This window comes from Danio rerio, chromosome 6 (genome assembly GCF_052040795.2).
Source record: "Danio rerio strain M-AB ecotype USA chromosome 6, GRCz13ab, whole genome shotgun sequence".
NCBI lineage: Eukaryota > Metazoa > Chordata > Actinopteri > Cypriniformes > Danionidae > Danio > Danio rerio.
In genome coordinates, this window is record NC_141026.1 from 52,277,947 (window position 1) to 52,304,000 (window position 26,054).

The 26,054-nt window shown below is 35.0% G+C and overlaps 1 protein-coding gene across 8 annotated transcripts in view; it reads right to left on the bottom strand.

Moving 5' to 3' along the window:
• raly (RALY heterogeneous nuclear ribonucleoprotein) overlaps positions 1–26,054 on the bottom strand; it is a 180,656-nt gene that overhangs the window by 140,842 nt on the left and 13,760 nt on the right. For 4 of the 8 annotated variants that reach the window (XM_087255320.1, XM_087255319.1, XM_087255316.1 and 1 more), the window contains 1 exon segment: positions 23,858–23,942. The exons of the other annotated variants lie outside the window; for them this stretch is intronic. The gene's annotated coding sequence lies outside the window, so the exon portion shown is untranslated. 8 annotated transcript variants of the gene reach the window in all.

Consider the following 26,054-nt stretch of genomic DNA (forward strand, 5'->3'; position numbering starts at 1 on the left):
GATCGCACTATTATGTCTTCCTTTTCTTTTTCATTCTTTTAAAACCTGTTTTAAAAACTGTGTATGAAATATGCTATATAAATAAACTTGCCTTGCCATATACAATCAGTACCAACATCTCAAATTTATTCTTTACCAGCACATGTAACGTTAACATTTTGTTAAAAAGTATTTCCGTCATTCCAAGTTCATAACAGTCCAAAAAGTGATGATAATAGTTAAACACAACAATTAGTTCATTTTTTACCCTGCTGAAAGAATCATTTGCTAATTAGTTTTTTCAAGCTTCCCTCTTGCGTTTGTCTGCTTCTGAAAGTTTGTCAAAAGCACTTCAATAATCCCACACATGATAATATCATGAGCTCAAGTTCATATTTCAAGTATAGATGTGCGGCTAGCTCTGTAGTGAAAGTGAAAACACTTGCGCTTTTAGACGGCCTTGTAAACAACAACAGGACACACAGCATAATCTGCTCTCCTTCTTAGCTTTTTGCTGTTTATCAAGATGACGACAAGGTTTGTTTGAGCTTGGGTCAATCATGGCTCGCTATTATATGTATAAATTATTATGGTGTAATGTCTTGGCTGTGTATTTAAAAATGGAGCTCCCTGCGTTTTCATTCTCTTGGCTTGTTGCAAGGAAAGGGTACCCAAAAACTGGTCGAGTATGGTCCACTGTTTGGTACTTTTTGACAGTGAAACCAACATAAAAGCATACCGAACCATACCAAACTTAACCAAGTAGTGAGAACCAGCAAAAAGAGGGTGAATTTTTGGGTGAACTATTCCTTTAACATCTAAAATAGACATCTAAGGTTTCCAATGCGTGCTTTTCCCAGCTCGACGTTCAACGCATGCTTTCCCAAACGGAAATTGCAAACCCACATGCCCCAGATTTCTCCAAAGTTCATCAAGCTTGAAGTCCAGTACACAGCCCCTTTGGCCATCCAGTCCTGCAGCCTGAATTGGTTATTGGATACATCACACCATTAAAAGAGATTAACCAGGATTAGTGGAAACCCTTGGAGACACTCATTAAAAGAGGCTAAGTGTAAATGCTGGAGGGTAGAAGATGTGCTGTAGCTGGATTACGTTCAGATTTATCAAACGTTAAAAGGCAGACTGAAAATATGCTCCAGTGAGATGTTATGAATTTATGCAGAAACTTGCAGTCTCGCTCAAAAATATATAAGAGATGTAAAAGCGCAGAAGTGAATTCTTAAGGTGAAGGATCGCCATTTGTACCTGATGGTAATTAACTCATGCAAGGAATCTAGAAAAATTTCATTTACATCCCATCTTTACATCTCCAAGCCTGTACAAGATTTAAAAGGCAGACAGACTCAAAGTCGTAAGCTTCAATAATCATATTAACATCTAACAAGATATTCCCTTTGAGAAGTTCTGAAGCTTTACCTTCAGCCATTTTATAGAAGGGGATATTGGATTTTAAAACTATTTTCATGGAAAACGAATCAAACTCAATTTTGTCTCTCTCATTTGCTGCGCATTTTCATGTCAAGGAAGGCTGTTGTACAAAACCGCAAGCCTAATTTGCAAGGACGTTTTTCAAGGAAGCCCTTAAAACGAAGACCTCTGAGGGTCAAGCAACCAATCATCTATTCAAGAGGAAAAGAAAAGAATAATTACACTTAGAGACCGTTTCTGTGTCCATAAAGCTCAAGACCCATTCACGCACCTGCCAAAAAGAGGAACCAGCAGGTTTCCAGGGACATTAAATACTTAAATCCGCTTTTAAATGATATCACCAAAAGTCTTCCAAAGTTTACTGTGCTTTTTACGATAGTAGTTGGCTAGAAAAAATAGATTTACTCGGAAATAAAGCAGACTAATCTAATAAGCATATTAAAAAGAACTAGCAAGGCCAACTTTTTGTTAAACTCCAAAATTGGCCTGTACTTTTACACAATTAGCTGTGGCTTCCACATGAATTGACACAATTTAAAACAGCTTTTATTCCTTTTCATGCAAATTAGTCTCAGTTCTGTAAATTTTTTTGCACAATACTACACTTTAAAAAAATGCTGGGTCCTTGTAACCCAACTTTGGGTCAAATATTTTTGTCAAATATGGACAAAGCCAACTGTTGCAATACAAGGTCTCTGTTGATGCCAGAGGTCAAAAGAGAATGGCCAGATTGTTTCGAGCTGATAGAAAGGCAACAGTAACTCAAATAACAACTCGTTACAACCGGGATATGCAGAAGAGCATCTCTGAATGCACAACACGCCCAACCTTGAGGCAGATGGGCTACAGTAGCAGAAGTCCACACAGGGTGCCACTCCTGTCAGCTGAGAACAGGACACTGGCTACAATTTGCACAGGATCAACAAAACTAGAGAATAGAAGGTTGGAAAAACGCTGCCTGGTCTGATGAGTCTCAATTTCTGCTGCAACATTCGGATGGTAGGGTCAGAATTTGGCATCATTAACATAATTCCATCCTGCCTTGAATCAACGGTTCAGGCTGCTGGTGGTGGTGTAATGGTGTGGGGGATATTTTCTTGGCACACTTTGACCCCATTAGTACCAATTGAGCATTGTGTCAACACCACAGCCTACCTAAGTATTGTTGCTGACAATGTTCATCCCTTAATTATCAGTCATAAAGTGCAAATCATCTCAGACAGGTTTTTAAACATGACAATGAGTTCACTGTACAATCAAAAGATCTCAATCCAATAGAGCACCTTTGGGATGTTGTGGAACGGGAGATTCACATCATGGATGTGCAGCCTACAAATCTGCAGCAACTGCATGATGCTATCATGTCAGTATGGACCAAAATCTCTGAGGAATATTTCCAGTACCTTGTTCACCACGAAGGATTAAGGCAGTCCTGAAGACAAAAGGTGGTCCAAACCGGTACTAGTAAGGTGTACCTAATAAAGTGGCCGGTGAGTGTTTTCAATTACTGTACATATCAAAGACACCATTAAAATGTTTTGTAGCATTTATTTGGTGTTTTGTAAGGAACTGCACAAAAATAACTCTTTATTTGTATATAATATGTCCCTGTGAATGTAATTTTACCTCAAAACTACTGTACACACTGCAAAAAATGCTTTTCTTACTTAGATTTTGGGTCTTGTTTCTAGTCCAAATATTATTATAATATAAAAATCAAGAAGCATTTTCTAGACAAGAAAAACATATAGTCTTGTTTTCAGAAATAATATGCCAAAATTGGGTGAGTTTTTCCTTAAAACAAGCAAAATAATCTGCCAATGGGGTAAGCAAAATATTCTTACGCCAAAAGAAAAAACAAGATTAATTTGCTTACCCCATTGGCAGATTATTTTACTTGTTTTAAGGAAAAAGTAACTTAATATTGGCATTTTATTTCTCAAAACAAGACAATATGTTTTGCTTGTCTAGAAAATGCTTCTTTATATAAGAAATTTTAGATATTTAGACTAGAAACAAGACCAAAAATCTAAGCAAGAAAAGCATTTTTTTGCTGTACAGTCAAATGTAAAGTGCGGTTTCACAAAAATCTCAACAGAAGCAAGTATTTCCAATAAGCATGTGTTGTTTTTCTAAAGTGTTATACCCTGATGTTAACTTAGGCTTATTTCGGCAATGCATGGAGATGAAAATAAATCAACATATCTATACGAGTAACAGCACCCAAGACAGCAGCAGAAACACATGACTGGGATTTCTTTGCACTGACAAGGATAAAGGAGCTGAGCCCAAAGTAACACAATTATCTTCTTTTCTTTTCACCTTTTACGGGTGCCATTAAGGAAGAATTAATTGACACATTATCTTCCCATTAAGTGGTGATTTTCCTATCAGATACAGCCACCAGTGATAACAGGACAGCAACACACACTCACTCATTCTCCTTCAAGACTGCACACCATAGCTGAGGTAAATGTTTTTTCTGCACTGATGAAATGTGCTACTCCTAAATCACTTTATGATTGGAGTGCAGATGGCCAATTTACTCAAAATTACACATTTTCTACTGCCTGGTCATAATTGCATACACTTCGCCCACAGAAATCAAATGTGAGCCACTCCGGTCAGTCAAACCACAGGTGGGTCAGTCTTATTATGCACTGCAATTATTATGATTACATCATGTACAGTATGACAATTCATTACAATTTTCACTTATAAAGATGAACTGCCTAAAAATATATACAAAATTTAAATAAACTGTATATGAGAGATCAAAATCCAATAGGTTACATTGTATGAAAATGTTGTATGAATCACTACTGAATTAATATGGGTTCACGGTTGCTACTATATTTATATATGTTTAAAAAAATACTGGTCAAAGCAAAATGTTGTTTTATTATTAAATAAAAAAAATATCTGGTACACTAAATTATGATGAAACATTATTTTACCCATTTTTACTCCCTCAAAAATATGATTTAAAAGTTAAAACCTGTAAAAATGCAATAGATAAAATCTGTAACCTGGTTAACAATATAAATATATATATATATATATATAGCATAAATAAATACAGCATATAACCGTAAACCGGTTGTTGCTAGATTGGATATGGTTGCGGACGGAAGTTAATGAGAATTATTTATATAATTTATTAAATTATATTTAAATATAAATAATTAAATTTAAGTTTCACTTGTGTTACCAAGACATTGTTAGTAGTTCAGTGGTCCCCAACCTTTTTATTTATAGTTTATAGTTGGGGGCATACCTGAAAACCCTACCGTTTTTCCCGGGATTCTCCCGTATTTTACAGTTCTATTCAGCTATCGTCCCGTAAAGATATTTTCCCGTCTTTCTCCCATATTTTCAGTCTTTCTCTGAAGGGTGGCAATAAACATTAAAGAGCCGATCCTCCCTATATGCAACCAATACCGCCAAACCACCAGGGGCCGCCCCTTGCTCTTAAATGAGAGTCTGTTCTGTGCTTTTGCTTTGTTTAGGGATGAAAACTCTTTGAAATAAATATGGCGGGATTCTTTTTCTTTTTCATTACAGGTGCTGTCTCACATTCATTTGCAATCCTCAAAACCACCACATAGTGGTGGATGACTGTCAGCTCACGCACTCCATAGTGATAAATAGACGCTGTTTCCCAAAGAGATTCTGTACAATAAGGGGGATAACAAGAGGGAATCCCTTATTATGGTGGGCATATCCCTTATTTTCACATCCCAATGTTGACAGGAATGGTTGGGGGTTTACTAGGAGACCATCAAATTAAAAAGCCCTGCAGTGTCCATCTAAGATAATTAGTCTACCAAAATATATTCCATAAAAAATATCAGGCTAATCGGTCCGTTTTTGTCATGTGACTTGTGGTGCACTCGCAGCATTCTGAAGATGTTTTTAACTGTGTGTGCCTGGAAGGCGCGTATGTGTCATACTGCTAGCGTGTGCGCCGCTCCCAATTAGCGTGTGCTTCCACTGGAAATAACGAACTTGTACATGGAAAAAAAACGCATTATGTGAATTGGCCACTGTCATTTGTGATCTCCAGCAGTTGATCTTCTTGCACAGACAGGGAAAATGTAGATCGGATACGCGTCTGGCCGAAAGCGTGATACGCACATTAATATGGAAGCATTTTTTATGACACTGTTAAACAATAATTAATATATTTACAGTACTGTGATGGTTGGGTTTATGGTTGGGGTGGGGGTTAATAAATTACAATAAATGGAAAATTTAATAAATAATATAAATAATTCTCCTTAACTTCCTGCCGCAAGCATATCTGATCTGGCAACAACCACACAGACATGGTAGATTGTTGACAAATGGTTTGTGGATTGCTAACTTGGCAGTTTGTGAGTCCTTCACTGGGTCTTTTCCACTTCGCAAAAAAACTTTCAAAGACATCTGTTTCTTACTCATTTTGAAAGCTTGTGGGTAAAATTTGGACGCTCAAGTGACAGATGTAAGCGAGAGAATTTTTCAAACAAAATGTAATTTTCTAAATAAAAGATTGTTTAATTAAGATAATAAATAAAACTGAAATAATGAATGATTCCTTGTGCGGCCTGGTACCAATTGATCCACAGACCAGTACTGGTCCACAGCCAGAGGCTTGGGAACCACTGTTGTAAATGACACTCAGCACATTAATTCATTCATTTTCTTTTTTTCGGCTTAGTCCATTTAATAATCTAGGGTCACCACAGTGGAATGAAGGGCCAACATATCTAGCACATGTTTTACAGCGGATGCCCTTCCAGCCGCAATCCATCAATGGGAAACATCCATAAACACTCACGGACATACTGTACACTACAGCCAATTTAGCTTACCCAATTCACCTATACCACATGTTTTTGGACTTGTGGGGGAAACCAGAGCACCCGGAGGAAACCCAATGCGAAAGCAGGGAGAACATGCAAACTCCACACAGAAATGCAAACTGACCCAGCCGGGGCCCCACTGCGCCACCATGCTGCCCACAGAGCAGATTCTATATCTCAATATGTTTCTCTGCTTGTGGAAAAGAAGTGATTTTGTATATGAGAAACAAAAGTACTATGCAGATTTGTCAAATTATTTACTAACATTATAAATTCATAACATGTAACACTAACATTATAGAATAATGAAATGCAGTAGTTTACCATAAAATATGTACAAATTTCTTGTTTGTATTTTTAACAGTGAAATTCTGGCAACCTGCTATTTTTTTACAATAAATTTTACGGATTTATAGTGTATATTTTGACATTTTATTTTACAAAAGTTGTTTTAAAAATTAGACTCTTTAGTTAAACCTAATATGCTACATTATGTATGTAAAAAAACATTTATAAATGACACCACAATGAAACCCTCAATCGTGTCTTTAGGGTACTTATTATGCAAACATCACTTTTATAAGGGTTTTAAACACATCTGTGTGGCGACAGTGTGTGAATACAGCCAGCTTTTAATATTAAAAAATTAATTAATTAATTATGTAATAATCACATTTCATACAAACAGTCTGCAGAAACATGTTGATTGACATTCTTCCATTGTACATTTCATCAGAGGGGGAAAAGCCCCACCCATTAGTTATGATCTTTCCCTCATTAACATAAACAGCCCTGAGTGAGAAGCAGCTGTCCGCCGAGTTTTCACACTATACCTGGTCAAGATAATGTCAATGACTATATGAGGTATTTTAGATGTGGAGAATGCACAAATGAACACTGTAGTCATTGACATTTCCAGTTTATCACAGAAATAACAGCATTCATGTAGCATTCATAGCTCCACCCTCTTATATAAAGATCACAATCTCATTTGAATTTAAAGCGACGGTCACCAAAATGGCACAATTTAAATCAAAGCCTGAAAGTGGCAGCATTTAAGTGTTATTAAAAATATTTGTGTGATATTTGGAGCTGAGGCTTCACAAACACACACACACACACACACACACACACACACACACACACACACACACACACACACACACACACACACACACACACACACACACACACACACACACACACACACACACACACACTCTAGAGACATAAGAGACTTATTTTACATCTTAATAATAATAGGCATAATAGGTCTCATTTCATATACTCTATATTACAGCATCATATTTAGTATTAAAGCATAACACAATCAGTCAGCTTTATTAATCATACCATTTAAGTGTCTGAGCTTGACCAAATCCTGAAAGTCTGGCACCATTTTAAAGTAATACTTCCTTAAGTTGCAACAAAAGCATGTCAAAAATTTATGAGCAACAGACTTCAAAAGGCACCGCAGAAGAGGAATGACCTGCAAGCCTTTCGGTTAACAACCAGACCAAAAAAAAGCAAAGTCTGAGAGTTGCGGGGTTCATGTTCCTGAAGAGAAGAGATTTTAAAGCTCAATACGTGTGTCGTCTGGCCTGAAATGAATCTGTGTGCCAAAGACGAGGATTGAACACTGATGATCTTTTCTCGCCCAAGACCACATAAGCAGCTCTTCTGGATGCACAGCTTTTTCAAAGGCCTTTCTTCATCCTTGCGTGTTGTTTTGTTGGCAGAAAAAAAAAACTGAATTCCAAGCGATGGAACGGTTCCTCTTGTAAATGATTCAAGGATCAGTCATGCCTGATTAGGCCTGAGCCAGAGATATTGGAGAAAATGGAGAGCTTGTGTACTTCTGAGCCCTGCTGAAGCTGACTGACAACAGTGGGCTTCCAACATGTTCGATACTGTAGACGAGCTTTTATTTGATGCACAATAAAAAGCTTGTAATGCTCCATTCTTTGTCAAATTGGTTCAGACAAGATGACACAATGAAGAGAAGAAAGGCATGATGGGATATGACTTGGGCTGTGCCAGCAGAAAGTCAGTCCGAAGATAAACCGAGACTCAGCATTGAAGAATTGTGCTATAACCTCTACACCTTGGCTTTTCCAACCAACACAGAGCATTATCCACACCAACAACAACACCATTATTATTATTAATAATATTAATAATAATAATAATAATACGACTACTACTACGACTACTACAACAACAAACAATAATAATAACAATAATAATAGTACTTCTACTACTACTAGGACAACTACTAATAATAATACTATTACTACTTCTACTATGACTACTACAAGTACTACTACTACTACTACTAATAATAGTGTTATTAATACGACAACAACTACTACTACTACTACTACTAATAATAATAATTTTAATATTAATAATAATAATAATAATGTTACTATTACGACAACTACTACCACAACTATACAACTACTACCACTACTACTACTAATAATAATAATAATGTTACTAATACGACAACTACTACCACAACTATACTACTACTACTACTACTATTAATAATAATAATGTTACTAATACGACAACTACTACCACAACTATACTACTACTAATATTAATAACAATAATAATAATAATAATAATAATAATAATAATAATAATGATAATAATAATAATAATGTTACTAATACGACAACTACTACCACAACTATACTACTACTACTACTACTACTACTACTACTACTACTACTAATAATAATAATAATATTAATAATAAACAAACAAACTGTAAAAAGTAGGGCGGGACCAAAGATCATAGAAGTGGAACAAATAACATGAACTAGTGAAATTTTAGTTAATTTAGTTTAGTTAATTTAATAAAAGTATTAATAAATGGTTTTATTTATAGTTAAATTTATTTCATAGTCTAAACCTATTGCTATATTTGTTGCTTTTTTGTATGCTTATTCATTCATTCATTTGCATATTTATATATCCAATTTATATATACATACAGTTGAACTCAGAATTGTTAGCCCCCCTGAATTATTAGGCCCCCTGATTATTTTTTTTCGCCAATTCCTGTTTAACAGAAAGACGATTTCTTCAACATATTTCTAAACATAATAGTTTGAAAAACTCATTTCTAATAATTGATTTATTTTATCTTGGCCATGATTTTACAAGACACTTCTATACAGCTTAAATTGACATTTAAAGGATTAACTAGGCTAAGTTAACTAGGCAGGTATAATGATGGTTTGTTCTGTAAACTATCGAAAAATATATAGCTTAACGGTGTTTAAAAATAATAACAAATTCAAGGCAAAATAAAACAAATAAGACTTTTTCCAAAAGAAAAAAAATTATATATATATAATATTATTATTATTATATAATTATTATATATAATTATATTTGTTTTTTATGTCTGTAGTCTTATTATCTGTATTTATGTTTCATTTTGGTTCTAAACCAATCGTAATAAACATAAAATAGTTCATGAGTTTAGCATGGTAACAATAGACAAATTGCAGTGCAATCATATTTGGAAAAAAAAGCTAATGAATCATATTCATGACAGACAGTCATGAAATATAGTCCTGACTATTAAAGAGGCTGTATGAGATCACCTGGACAGAAAAAAGATAAGGCACTCTAAACCTAAACAAGAACTCTGGAAAGTGCTAAAAGAAGCCTGATATCACAGAGCACATCATTTCATAAAATGTCAAGACAATTAGAACAAAACAGTTCAAGCTGTGCTTGGTGCCAAGGGAAGCCACATTAAACATAGACTTTTGCTTAAAGAGAAAATGTTATGCTGTTGTTGTCTTGTACGTATTTCCTATATTTTATAGTTTGCTTTAATAAAGAGACTGTTTGATTATATGTTGTGCAAAAGTCTTAGTCCAACAAAAGCTGGTATAGTGCTTTTACACAATACTGTATATACTCGAAATTGTTATATAATTAATTTTTAATTTTATATATGTACACACACACACACACACACACACACACAAACACACACACAAACAAAATCACACACACACACAAATTAATAAAATACACATTTTAATAAAATATTTTTTGTCTTGTCAGTAGACGTGTTAAAGTGTTGAATTTAAAACATCATAAGCAGTTTTAATTATTTTTTTATACTTCTTTCCTAAAATAAGTAATTGAAGCAATGTTTTTAAAAGAAAATATATTTATATTATTAAGATATTTCTGCCATTTCATGTATAATTGAAAATGTTGTCAGAAGTCATTGAGTAAAAGCCACCCTCATGGTTTTAAGAGCCGGCAAGCAGTGGCGAGAGACTGAAGGTCTTTGGCATGCCGTGTCGAAAGTCTTGTCAGACGTCATATTGTAGCAGCATAGGGTTCCTTCATTAATTCAAGAGCTTGACCCGAGGGGTTTGAGCAATGACTCATGAACTACAGAACCTGACACGAACGTGCACCACCAGAGCCTGACAGTAATGCATTTACTATGCTAGATAAAGCATGGAAAATGCATTTCAGTTTTATCACCCAAAATGTAATGCAACAGATTTCAGAATTTATTAAAAGCCGCTGTGGTGTATTTGTAGTGCATTACTGCAATGCATATACTGTCGTTTGTTTTGCTGTCTTATTATGTAGATCAGGAGAAGATAAATCTAATTGAGCGTCATTCAGTTTTGCTAAAATTCATAAAATTTGTCTTGGATTACTTTTGATAGAATGAATAAGTTAACTGCTGACATATGGAAAATACTTACAAACAATATCCAATTAAGTGCTCAGTTGGGGATGAACATCAAATAGAGACAGTTTTAAATATTTAGGAACATCTATTGCTCATAAATTGACATTTGCTGGAAATTTAAAATATTTATAAATATTTATAGTATATTTAAAAAAATAAATAAAATCAATGTAGAGATTATATCGAAAGCAGTGTGAGTAATGATCAGGTATTTTTGCCCTCGAGTTCGAGTCATTTGATTTAAAACATTCAATTCAATTCATTTCAATTCAGCTTTATTTGTATAGCGCTTTTACAATGTAGATTGTGTCAAAGCAGCTTCACATAAATGGTCATAGTAACTGGAACAGTGTAGTTCAGTTTTTAGTGTTTAATTATGCATCTACCGCATCTAATTAAACATCTACCGATACCCCATCCGATACTTTTATAATACATAAAAAAAGAATAACGAAAAGCAAATAAACAGATCCAGGATGTTCCTTATTTTTTCACCCTATTTTAACATTAAACAACTCTGTTAACAAACAGCACTCCTGTGAGGTAGCTTGAACAATCCAGTAATAAATAACATAAATTCTTCACTTTTGGACTTTAGTGCAACAGTAAATATAAAAACAAATCTAATAGAAAACCAAATAGCACCTCAATTTAAAAAATCCTGCAGACAATCCCAAGTTTACATATCTCAGTTTGCTAAGGCAATGTTGTCATCATCAAATTTAAAATACCTCCAGACCGCAGACATACTCGCGCTTTCTGCTTCAAGCTGCCTCTGTGTTCTACTTAACCAATAGGCTTTCTGCAACAAATGATGTCATTCTGCAAACATTGCTGTTTCTGTGAGAAGTCAAGAAAGAGATCTAACTCTGCTCCACCGCATACCTATAAATGTTTAAAAAATAAAGACATTTACATTTACATTTAGTCATTTAGCAGACGCTTTCATCCAAAGCGACTTACAAATGAGGACAAGGAAGCAATTTACACAACTAAGAGCAACAATGAGTAAGTGCTATAGGCAAGTTTCAGGTGTGTAAAGTCTGAGAAGAAAAGCATTAGTATTTTTCATTTATTTATTTATATTTTTTTGTAGTTAGTTGAGGAGTCAGAGCGGTAGTTGCATATTAGTAAGGTAAGTGGAGACTAAATAGTTGAGTTTTTAGTCGCTTTTTGAAGACAGCGAGTGACTATGCCGTTCTGATGCAGTTAGGAAGTTCATTCCACCAACTGGGCAGATTGAACGCGAGCGTTCGGGAAAGCGTTTTCTTCCCTCTTTGGGATGGAACCACGAGGCGACGTTCATTCACAGAACGCAAGTTTCTGGAGGGCCTATAGATCTGCAGAAGTGAGAGCAGATAAGAAGGGGCACAGCCAGAAATCGCTTTGTAAGCAAACATCAGTGCTTTGAATTTGATGCGAGCAGCAACTGGCAGCCAGTGCAAACGAATGAGTAGCGGAGTGACATTTTCTCTTTTAGGTTAATTAAAGACTACTCGTGCTGCTGCATTCTGAAGCATCTGAAGAGGTTTGATAGAGTTAGCTGGGAGCCCGGCTAGTAGAGAGTTGCAATAGTCCAGTCTGGAAAGAACAAGAGCTTGAACAAGGAGTTGAGCTGCATGTTCAGATTGGAAGGATCGGATCTTTCTGATGTTGTAGAGTGCGAATCTGCACGATCGAGCAGTTCTAGAGATGTATTCAGAGAAGTTTAGTTGGTCATCAATCGTTACTCCAAGGCTTTTCACCATATTGGATGCAGTAAAGGTTGCCCCGTCGATCTGGATTGAAAAGTTGTGATGTGGAGTCGGGTTGGCAGAAACTTCTAGCATTTGCGTTTTTGTGAGGTTGAGCTGAAGATGATGATCTTTCATCCAGTGTGAAATGTCTGACAGGCAGGGTGAGATGCGAGCCGGAACCGAGGGATCATCAGGGTGAAAAGAGAGGTATAGCTGGGTATCATCAGCATAGTAGTGGTAGGAGAATCCATGTTTCTGGATGACTGATCCCAACGATGTTGTGTAGATGGAGAGAATTTATATTCAAGAGAATTTATATTCAAGTCCTGATCGGGAGATAACGTCCGATTCTGATCGAGTTTGAAACCGCATAATCTGGACCAATTTCTGATCATCCGAAACCACATGATCTGATCAGGACATCTCTAGTTGTGAGTTTTACCATGACTGAGTAAAATAGACAATTGCCAGTTAAAGGTCCTGTGAAGTGCTTTGAAATATGCATTTTATTCCATTTTAGACGTAATCTCAACCGAAACATGAAGAGATGATGGGATGTGTAGTTCCTCCCCCTCTCTAAAAACATCCAATAGTGTTTTATGAGTGCTTTGCCAGTGAAAGTGGCTGAGCTCAAGTGGATCAAATGAAAAGCATCTTGAAGAAGGCAGGGCATGTCAGACACTAGAGAGCATTTGATTGGTTATGATTTGATTAGAAACGGAAGTATGAGGTGATGTGAATAAAAGCGTTGATCCATTTAGGCGGAAGCGACAACAACTACAAGCTTTACATGTTTAAATGAGTTCTATATCTTCTAAATGCAAATTTTCTCACTGTTTTGGTGGACACTAGCTTATAGATATTCTTGACAACTAGCAATACTGATACTAACATCTGAAAAAAATTACTTAAATTTCATGGGACCTTTAAAGAATTACAAAAAACTGTGTCAAATAGTAAAAACTGCGATTGTAGGTAAACCACCAACATAACCAAAATAAGTGAAGTTTATTTATAAACTCATTTCGGGAGGAGCATGTGCTAATGATTGAACACAGCTGGTCATTCATTACCCAATTCATGATTCACCAATCAGATGATTCCTAAGTCACTATTGACCTTATTCTAAAATGCGGAAGTGCGCCTGTTTTCGCGATTGTCTTAGAACTTCCGATTCAGTCGCCTATGGGAGAAATGACTAGGAATAATAAACGGCAGAAAATGGCCAAACTACTTGCTCAACAAACAAATGTTTGCATGACTACACAGACCAAGTAGCATAATATAATAAGAAAATATTAAATTGCAACATCAAGCAGCGTAACGAGCAGTTGTTAACGTCAAAAAATGAATGAAAGTGAATGTGACCAGAAGTCGCGAGACAAAAAGATTCAAATGGCAGCGCCCACTCGACAGCTGAGAATAAGGTGAATACCCTAAGTTCCATACCACATATCATTTTGTTTTTAAGAATCCCCCCTTTCACCCCTACTCCTTCTCCTTTCATACATGGGTGGCACGGTGGCCCAGTGGTTAGCACTGTTGCCTCACAGCAAGAACGTCACTTGTACTAGTCCTTACCAAATCAGCCGGCGTTTCTGTGCAGAGTTTACACGTTCTCCCCGTGCTCACGTGGGTTTCCTCCAGGTTCCCCGGTTTCCTCCCACCATCCAAAAACATGCAACTTAAGTAAATTGACTTATCCGAATCGGCAACATAGACATGCTCCTAGTAAGTAGTTATCTCTTAAGAGCAATCACTAGGGGAGTCGAGATCTACCTAAGCTTAAACTCCCCTCTCGCCTCGGCTCGAGGATCTTATGAGCTTAGTGCTCTCTCCCGGGACAGCATGCTTAACAAGCTTTATAATCAATCATTAGCTAAGTGTGAACTCTTGAAATAAATATAAACTCTAAAAATAAAGATAATCAATTAACTTTTTCTTCATTCGTTTTGTATTATTACGTTAAACATTAAGTATATTTGACATGTTATTGACAAGTTGATTGTACCTGATATAAGATATATAAGATAAATTTCTCAGGGCTCTCTCCTAGGACAGCGTGTCAAACACACTTTATAATCCATCATCAGCTAGTTGTGAACTCTTGAAATGTATTTAATGAGATTTAAACAGAAAGCACTATAAAAGTCATTATTGAAGACATTATTGGTTTTAGGCAGCCTCAAGTAAGGAAAAAATGTATATTAAATTATTTGTGCCAACTAGAAATAAAGCAAAAATTTTGCTTTTACGATTTAAGACATTTTAAGAGCCTGCGGATACCCTAAATAAAATTACATGTATTTTTAATACTTAGCTTTATGCAATAAAACCCATTTCTTAGACAATACTGTCACAAAGACGAAACTCTTAATTTGCAATTTGAACTGGGTCGCAATGATGCCTTATTTGAGGTAAATTGATCCAAACAATCTCTGTTAGTTAAGAAAACTAACTATAACGCATTTCTGATATCTCTGGGTAGTTGAATAAAGTTGCATTTCTTGAAAAAAAAACTATTTGGAATTGAAACTGGCATGATATTATACAGAAAAGCAAATATTTGTGATAATTATGTGCTTATTATAAAGTCTAACACTTGCAGCATTTCCCCTTACGTCCCAGAATGTTTAATATTTCATAAGATTTTTTCTTTATTTTTGTGCATTCTGTTTCTTTTTTTTTCAGACAAGCTGCTGCAAAGAGTGAGAGATGGTATGGGTACAGCATCAGTGTAATACATCACCCAACGCACACACACAGAGAGAAAGAGAGGAAGCCTAAATTAACCCATAACTCATGGCAAAGGTCAGGCCTTCTTATATAGAAAATATTCCTTTCAGCAAATACCGCAAGAAAGGAACATTTATTATTGATAGAAAAACACCCGGCAATATATAATAAACAGATGACTTGGCTTAAAGCTCGCTGGAATTTCATCCATCAAATAAATGTTCTCTTCATCTTGCAATATTGACCACTGCATGACCACTTCTGTAAATAAGCTCCAGGCTGTGGTTAAACTGAAACACGCTGTAACATACAGACTTGGACAATATTTGTGTGTCGATTGATACAGCTTAATTTTGCATTTTGAGGAGGGTGGTACATATCTGTAGCAAAATTGTTTGGTAATAAAGTGAGACATGTCTATTTGAATACAAAATTGCCCTACTTTGCTTTAAACATATCTTACCATTAATTGATGTTTTTATTGTTTGTTTAAGATATTATTATTATTATTATCATTATTATTATTATTATTATTATCATTATTATTATTATTATTATTATTATTATTATTATTATTATTATTATTATTATTATTATTATTATTATTATTATTATTATTGTTATTATTGTTATTATTATTATTATATTAGACCAGAATATGTCTGCGATTATTCAGCTAAAAATAAACTACAGATAATTTATTACAACATGCTTAAAATTCCCATTTTTGGGTAGAAGTGTTTTTATGCATATCTTTTTAATTGCAAATGAACCGTCATAAGTGATAAATTTCATAAGTGTCTATATTTCGAAGTTGAGATGTATACATCTCCAGAAAGTCATATAGATAGGTTTTCCATTGATGCATGGTTTGTCAATGTTTGGCCAAGATCTAACTATGTTAATATTTGGAATCTGTATTGAGAAATATTGCAAAAATCACCTTAAAATTGTCAAAATTCCATTCTTAGCAATGCATATTAATAATTAAAATGACTTTTTGATAGATTTACGGAACTTATTTTAATAAAATGTTTTCATGGAAGATGACCTTTCCTTAATATTCTAATGATTTTAGACATAAAATAAAAGTTTGTGATTTTTCTCCCAAAAATGAAGCCGATCCAGGGCCACATATACATTAAAACACATAAAAGTGATTATAGTACATAGAATAAATAATATTTATTTATACTCAAAATACCATTTCAAATTCTGTCATAGCAAATGCTTTAAAGCTCAAAATGAATTGAAATGACAATTGTTTGAAATGTTTAACAAGGTTTAAGGCTAGTCAAGATTAAATTGCATGTTTGAGCTGTCTCAACTCAAAATAACTTGCGGTGAGATGTCTTAAAATATGTCAGTGTCATTTTTTTGTCTCCAGGTGCACATCAGTCATATTTTTCTAAGGCCATTTTTTTTTTATAAATGTTTCTTAAATAGCCTAATTTAACTAAGGCCTAGTCTTGGCTTAATGTAAGCCCTGTTTGTGAAACTGGGCCTATATGTCTTTACCTGCACTGAAAAAAGTGAAACTACATTGAATAAAAAGATTGAAAGATGATTCCTTGGATTTACTAAAAAAAAAAAAAAAAAAGTTAAGTGGTTGTAAACTATTTATTTGGGCTGAATTTAAACAAACAAATTAAGTTGAACATTACTAAATTAAATTTGTTTGTTTAAATACAACCCATATAAATAGTTTGCAACAGTTTTGCAGAAATATGTTTTTCAGTGTACTTTGTCCTTGATTCAAAGTGCCTTTTATGATGGGTCGGGTGAAAAATTCTGGCTTTTTCATAGTAATACTTTTACTTTAAACCAGCAGTTGCCATGTTATGTGAAGATGTGAAAAAGGTACTGCTTATGTGCTTTCAGTTTTTATGCATTTAAATGTGAGTTTAATGATCATCTTGCATGGCATTTATAGCCATACTGAAAGCACCAGCAGATAGTTTAGCTCATTATTAAAAAGAAAATGACTAGACTAACATTATATGTATATATTATAAGTACAACTTTACTTGAATTTAGATTTTAAGTGAAACGAAAGTAATTCAATTTATTCATAGTATATAAAAACAATATTTTACATTTAAGTCAATGTATTTTCTTTCCTGGGGGCAGAAAGAATATTTTGATTAAAATTAAATAAAATTTTACATTTTCAACCGGGTCAAAACTATAATTTAAAGGTGTACATTATAGTAGTAACAAATTGCAGTAATGTTTTAGGCTGGTCCAACGCAACATTATACTCTGATCTAAGGTTAAAAAAAAACATATATTTAGTGTCTCTATACTGCATTTGTACTGCACATGTGATGGCGCTGACAACAGGGTTGAGGATCCAAATGCAGAGTTATTATGAGAATAGTCAGGCAAGCAATGGTCAATATAGAGACAAACAGATGGATACAGAGAATCCAAATTCGTGGTCAATAATGGTCAGTTCTGGCAGCGAATGGTCAGTTCTGGTGGCAAGCAACGTATACAAACAAACAAAGCAAGGGGTCAAACAAGGCAAAACAAGGCGAAGAAAACGCGGTGCAGTGTCTCAAAAACAGTTAACAAGACAGCCTAGATGTGTGCGTGCATGCGTGTGTGTGCGTGTGTGTGCTGTATAAATAGTCCTTGTAATCATGTCTTTGAGCAGCTCCAAGCTGTGTGTGTAATCAATGGGAACCCGTAACAGGTGTGTGTGAGTGGTGCATGACAGGACATGTAGTCCATATAATGGCAGATTTGTAGTTCTTTAGCAATCTGCAGCCGCTGGATTGCTGGTGATCATAGCAATATTAAACAATAGTTTTACTTTGTGTGAAAGTAATTTTTTCTTTCTTGACCACATTATATATTTTAGATTTAGATTAAATGAAATTCTATAATTTGAAGCAAAATTAAATTATACTTTGAAAAAAATGAGCTGTAACACCACTGTAAAAAATATCCGTAAATAAGTATTTATTAGGATAGCAAAAGTTGCAACCAAAACTCATTCTGAAAAAGTAATGCTATATACATTTCAAGAGAACGCCAAATATGTCCCAGGAGGTACGTTTTTTTGCAGTTATTATTTTCATGAATTCACCAGAGGCCACTGTGTATGCTTTTTCAGAACTCAGTTTCTCTCGTGAGTGCCATTCTTGCCTGCTGTTCTCGCATTAATACAGAAGAGGCCGCTGTCGACTGACTGACTGATTGACAATTAACTGACCCACCCTCCTCTTTCCATAAACCAAACAAATAGTGTTTTCATTCATTCATTCATTCATTCATTCATTCATTTTCTTTTCGGCTTAGTTTCTGTAAGCACCATTTGACCCAAAAAAAGAATGGCGTCATACCGCCCCATAGCATTGGTTTTAAAGACCATACATCCTTCTGGCTACATAATTCGTGATCTCCAGAAACGTATATAGGGCTACGTTTTCAGAATGAATTTATGTTGAAACTTTCGTATTTTGTGATTCATGTTTTTATTTTTTATTTTACTCAATTATTTATCCTTTGGAATTGGATTATGGGACCTTGATCTTTCTTTCAACAACTTTAAATCTTTAAAAGTTTAAAAAAGTAACTTTTATCAACATTTTTAATAGTTTAAAATGGTTTTAATTTAATTAGTTTATATTGTTTTGGTTTGTGTTGTATATTACGGTACAAAAACCTTTACCCAAAAACCCAGAACACTTTCTGTGATTTTACAGACTTATTTCTCGATATATTATGTCTTATACATTACATTACTGTATTTCAATCTACTAAAAAATAAATGTAATGAACTGTAGAGGTTAATTCTCAACATCAAAAGTCAACAAAGCAGAGATCAAGCTCCCATAATGCAATTAACATGCGCAAGTAAACAAAAAACCCTTGTGAATAAATGCAAACTGCTCATTAACAGATATTTATTAAAGTGAACTTACAGTAATTTTTCAAAGTTGGTTCAAGGTGTAATTTCTTTCAGTGTGGTTAATAAAGTATCATTTTCTTTTCCCAATACATAAATAAATGCTTTCGCCCACCTACAAGAATCCTAATTTAACCCTGGCCGCAGGCTCCACGTGTGGGTTGCGTTCCAAGGAAAAGGCTTACTCATTTCCATGAAACACATCGGATATATTCACTGCAAGCTCATTTAGTTCTTACTTTAAAAAAAGTGCTTTTACTGAACGTACATAATTGTGTCTGATTGGCAAAGCATGGGCCTAATTGCAGTCCTGGTGAGGCAGGTGATGGAAATTGCTCATGAAAATGACTTCAAAAGCAGTTGTTGTCTTTCCTTCCGCAGATATGACCAAATTCCGACTACTAATTTAAGTTAAGTGAAGCAGCGTGCGGTTTTCTCTAGCCTCTTCTCTCTTACAAGCAGGATTTGCCATGCTCCTCGGCCAAAGCTGCGGTTCATGTTTGACATATTTAAACGCATGAATATCATTTTCATGAAATTTTTAGCGAGGTGTATCTATAATTCACGTGCCCACTCTTAGCTGGTGCTGATTAGAGAGAGATGCTCGAATCACTGATGCACATTTAACATTCGAAGCGTTTTCATCAACAGCCTCATTCCGAGCATTCTTGTTGAAAATGCCAAACCGAGACCGACCTTGTTGCGGTGCTTCCTCTAATTAACGCTCATTCAAGACTTTCATGCCAAATGCATTTAGCTCTGTTCGTCTAAAAATACTCAGCCCACCCACATTCAAAACAAATTTGCTAATCATATTCTCGAGATTGCGAGATCGCTTGCTGTTTAGTGACTGAATGAGGAGTGATTTTATACACATGCCTTCAAAAGATTCAAATTTAATTTGCTACAAATTGGATGGTTTTATCAACAAAAAATAATCTTTCAATCCTGCTTAATATGCACAGACTACAGTAAAGAAAATCAAGCTGCGCTACTAAAACAAAACTCCCCCAAAAGGACATCCTTTTGATCATTATAAGCAAAATACAGGATTTATAAGTTACATTTAATTACAGTAATGACATTACCTCAGATGCCTTTCCTAAAGTCTCAGGATAACACTGCAGAAAATAGCAACAAACGTAAGTGTGTATATCTGGTTTGGCATTCAAATTATTTTATATGCAGGCTGTAAAACATCATTTCAAGCACACAAGGCAGCTTCATGATTACTTTCATTATAGGCTAAATTAAACATGTATATTTGGATACAAGCAAGATATCCTTCATAACTGTACATTTTATAGGAGTAAAATTTACATATGAGGTTTCAACCGATTTATATCCATCGCAAATGTGTTTCGGAGGGCATTTACACCTGCCGATGCCATGATCAGTTAGCTATCTGATTAGAAAAAAACGATGAAGCGCCCAGGTGTAAACAGCCCGATAAACATTACCATATACATATTAAATAACATGCTAAATCTCTCATAGAGTTGTCATAAATTCAAGCTTGTGAATTATTTTGTGGATTCTGGTTAACACCTTTAACAGTTTTATCCATGAATTACATAAAGTGAAAGAAAACCAGCTTAAATCAATAGCATAACAGACACAATGAAATAAATAACCTTTAAAAAATCGTTAAAACCAGTTGTTAGCAATATTAGATGCTGCATAAAATAAATTTGAGCTTCTAAGAATAATTTTTACAAAAATACAAAAAAGAAAATACCAAAAAGTATTTTTAATTGTTAAATATTACAGCAATTAATAAATTTTTTTAAAATGTTGTTTTTGAGGCATTTAACTTGCACTTTTTTTTCAAGGGGCTATACATTTTCCTGCATTAATGACTTGTCTGAATAGCTTGTAATGAAATGCAAAAAATGAGAATTATGCTGTCTATGAAAGCATGTGACAGGTTATGAAGGGCATCTGAATGTCTGGTATTGGTTTTTAACTTCAAAGGTATTTGCAACTAAATGTGAATATATCAGGGCATTAATTAATATTCAATCTCTTGCATTTTTCATCTGCACAAGAGCAAATACAACAAAATAACTAACTGCAGATCACTGAAAAAACAACGTTTTCTAAGCTATACATATAACATATATGTATCACAGTGCTCAGCATATACTGAGTACACCCTAAATCCCTTTTTTAAATGAATATTTTCAATAGGATGCCTTACAATAAATATTTTTGTGCATATGCATTACATTAGTCAGTACCAAAGCCAAAGCTGGAACTAATCCACACTAAAAAAAGATAACTACTTATTTAAATTGAGCTGAAACAACACAATTCTTGAGATTTTTTTGCAGACAACTTACTTTTTTATGTTCAATCTACTTACATTTGTTATGGTAACTTAATAGATTTGTTTTGAGACAATATGAATGAATTGTGTGGAACCGGCATATTTTTAGTGTAAAAAAAAAAAATAAAAAAAAAAAATAAGAGGTCACAGTACAAAAATGAGTACACCCAAATTTAAACGTTGGGTACAAATAAAATTTTAATAAACAGGAAAAATTAAGAGAAACCAAAAACATATATAAAATTATTTTATTTTTTTATTTTAATATTTCTTTTGTATCAATTTTAAAGAGAAACAAATGTATATGTATATATATTAGTGGTGGGCGGTTATCACGATAACGTGCTGCGTTAATGCGAGACTCTTATCGCGCAATTAAAAAAAATATCGCCGTTAATCTATTCTCAAAGTTGGTTTGGGAGCTGGATCTATTCTACACAAGCTATGATGACCTTCAGCAGGATGCCTGACTTTAACTGTAGTTCGGCAGTTTCACTTTAACTCACAAACATTTCATTCATGCCGCCGTGACAAACTGGGGTATTAGACGCAAATAAGGAGTAAGGACTGGTGAGAGTGTTACGGAATTTATTAACGTACGCCAATTGGCTTCAGCATTTGGCGATGTGTGTGTGTGTGGTCCTTACTGACAGCCGCGGGTGAGGATCTTGTCTGAAAATATGGCGAAAAGTCCTACATGACGGTGTTTACTGATCGCGGTGTTTACTTTAATAATGCCACTAATATATGCATACTCCCCATGTCTTTATTAAATTTCTGTTTAATTCAGTTATGACTTTAGTTGGATTAAGGTGATCAAAAATCGCTGTTTGGAGCTTATGTAGGCCTAGAGTTCAAAATTGATGTTTAACTGAATAAACATTTAGTAAACACAAGTACATCTTAATAAACTTAATTTATTTTCATGACCAATTGTCAAAGTAAAACAGTTTCTCAAGCAGTTTCTGATGCAGTTCAGAAACAGGAGATGAGCCCCTGGTCTAATGCGCCACCTGGCTTGAGAAACCCGTTCTCAAAGACTTATTATTTGGGTAGCACACATATTCTGAATGCCTTCAGCAGAATTCAAATAAGCAATTTTAATCTAGATTATTCTAGAATAATTAAGAGATTAATCTAGATTTAAAAAAAATTAATTTATGCCCACCTATAATATACACCTATAAAATATATATATATATATATAAAACATTTTTTTGCAACTATTCAGTTAATTTCAATGTATTTCTATTTCTAAAGATGTTAGGTGGGGCAGCACAGTGGCTCAGTGGTTAGCATTGTAGCCTCACAGCAAGAGGGTTGCTAGTTTGAGTTCCAGCTGGGTCAGTTGGCATTTCTATGTTTGCATGTTCTCCCCATGTCCGCGTGGGTTTCCTCCGGTTGCTCCGGTTTCCCCCACAGTCCAAAGACATGCGCTATAGGTGAATTAAGTAAACTAAATTGACCGTAGTGTATGACTGCATGTGTGAATGTGTATGGGTGTTTTCCCAGTTCTGGGTTGTGGCTAGAAGGACATCCACTGAATAAAACATATGCTGGAATAGTTGGCACTTCATTCCACAGTAGTGACCCCTGATAAATAAGCGACTAAGCCAAAGGAAAATGAATGAACGAAGATGTTAGGTGACCAAATTCTTATTTTAATGTTTAATAAAACAGTTTTTCATTCATTCATTCATTCATTCATTTTCTTGTCGGCTTAGTCCCTTTATATATCCAGGGTCACCACAGCGGAATGAACCGCCAAAACAGTTTTTAATGCACGCCAAAAATGATTGGCTATATTCATTGATATTGAGTTATTTTCAAAAGGGGGTGTACTTATTTATGCTGAGCACTGTATATACACATACAAGAACAAATTTACCTACAAAAACGCATTTGCAGAAAAACACAATACGCATGTATAAAACCAACATTGGCTTTAAAATCCTGTCAGTATTTTCAGAGAGCACGCTTCCTCTGCTTTGTCTTCACGAGAGTTCTGTTAACATTTGTCTGTATAAACGTTGAACTTTAACTCCTCCGTTCATATCAAACACAAGCACAAGTCTATGTTTGCAGAGAGTCAGGCTTGGGAAGCGAAGTTGCACATACCTCTCAGATCTCTTATGTGGCCGGGGGATGGGTGTGGATGTGCTGCGTGGTCCCAGCGCTTGTGACCTGGAGTGTGTGAGGGATCCTGTGGTTTAAAACAAAGCAAATACTTATAGCAGGATTATTTGAACAGCTGACACGAGTGACAATATTTACTTTTGCTGAGAAATAAAAATGAACTGTATAGTGCAAAACCTCAATAGCTATTGCATAAAAATAGCTTTCCATCCAGATATGCAAATTTCCAATGCACAAAATTTAAACATTGCATAAAACATCTGCAAATCACAGCATCAATCCCATGTGTTCAAGTGAAGAAGAAAAAAGGGCACTTCCTGGGAAACCTTTTTCAGCTTGAAAGGTTTTCAGCAACACTGTTAAAAAAATCTTGCTGCCCTAATTTTTTAGTTGAATCAAATTAACTTTTCTAGTCATCTTAATGTACATCAATCAAACTGACTCAAAATATTAAGTTGAACTAAAAATCTTGTTGAAGCACCATAGTGTATGGGTGTTTCCCAGTGCTGGGTTGCGTTTGGAAGAAGGACTGCTAGGTTAAACACATGCCAGAATAATTGGTGGTCCATTCCACTGTGGCGACCCCTGATAAATAAGCAACATAGGCTTATTGTAAAAACATAGCCCTATATACATTTCTGGAGATCACGAATTATGTAGCTAGAAGTACGTATGGCTGCATTTAGCCTTTAAAATGAACGCAATGGGGTCGTATGATGGCGTTCCTTTTTGCGCTTTCCAGCTGACAGCTTTCCTCCTTATAGACGGCTTTCCCTCTGTTTTCAGTTGTTCCAGTTAGTTTGCCATGTACGACGGCGGACTTGAGACGCAGAGAGGAGTTGACCACGACAACTGGGTTTGAGTCCAGCGAAGAACGGTTCCAGAAAGAAGGTGAGACAAAAACAGAAGCCAAAAAATAAAATAAAGTTAATTAAAGTTAATAACAGGGTGAGAATGTGGTAAAATCTGAAAACGTAGTAAAAAAAAAGGCAAGGGCTTTTCTTTTTCTGGATTGCTGTTTAAAACTGTCGGTTGGGATAAGGGAAGTGGGTGGGCGGGTCAATCTGTACTTTTTAAAGCGTTATTGGTTGGGTTTAGATAAGGAGGGTGGATCAGTCGATCAGTCAGTCAGTCAGTCAGTCAGTCAGTCAGTCAGTCATTCATTCAGTCAGTCTACAGCGACCTCTAGTAGATTTAATCAAGAACAGAAGATGCAAATGGCACTTGCAATGGAAATGTAAGATCTTAAAAAGCATACACAGCAACCTCTGGTGGAAGCTCTTGGGATGTTTTTGGCGCTCTCCAGAAATGCATATAGGAGTACGTTTTCAGAATGAGCCTGGGTTGCAAATAAGAATCTAAGCTGAAGGGAAACGAATGAATGAATTTAGTTGAAACCTGATTAACTTATCAAAATAAGTTAAAGCAATAAAAGATATTTGTTGTCTTGACTTTTTGTCAAAAATGTTTTTATAGTGTGTACTTACTGTATGTAGCTGGAAAGTTTTTTTATTTATTTTTTGATTCTTTAATGGAAAAAAGCGCATGTTTCTGTTATATTATTGTCTTTTTAATGCCTATGGAATTTTTTTTAAAGGGCACCAATATTAGCCCTTTTTCAAGATTTAGGATATGTCTTTTGTGTCTCCCGAATGTATCTGTAAAGTTTTAGCTCAAAACACACATCAGATTATTTACTATACCTTTCAGAGCATTGGAATTTTCAATGTAGCTGTTTTTGTTGCCTGTGCCCTTTATGCTAGTTCTTCCTGCCCACCGTTCCCATGTGCCTGTCAGAGTGCCTCAATGTCTGCCTCAGTTGCGTCAAATAAACAGCAGATCTCAAGTAACGTTTATGAGAAATACTACAGTAAGAACTTTCCCAATGATTATTTGATGTATTTGTTGTGGAGTTCATATAAGCCTTTCTTTGACGATGAGTCACACACAATGTCGTAACAAAGCTCCTGCACACACACACCGCGCATGTTTAACTTTGCACTGTTTTTGCACGGCAAATGTGACAGAATACACTTTAATATTCACATATAGATATCTGTTATGTTGATGTTAAAAATAAACCTGATTTACATCCACAAACTGGGACTGAAGTGTCTTCTTTTAGAACTGTGCAGACATGCGGCTGTGGTGATAAAGTAAGGCTGAAGTAAATCGCTGT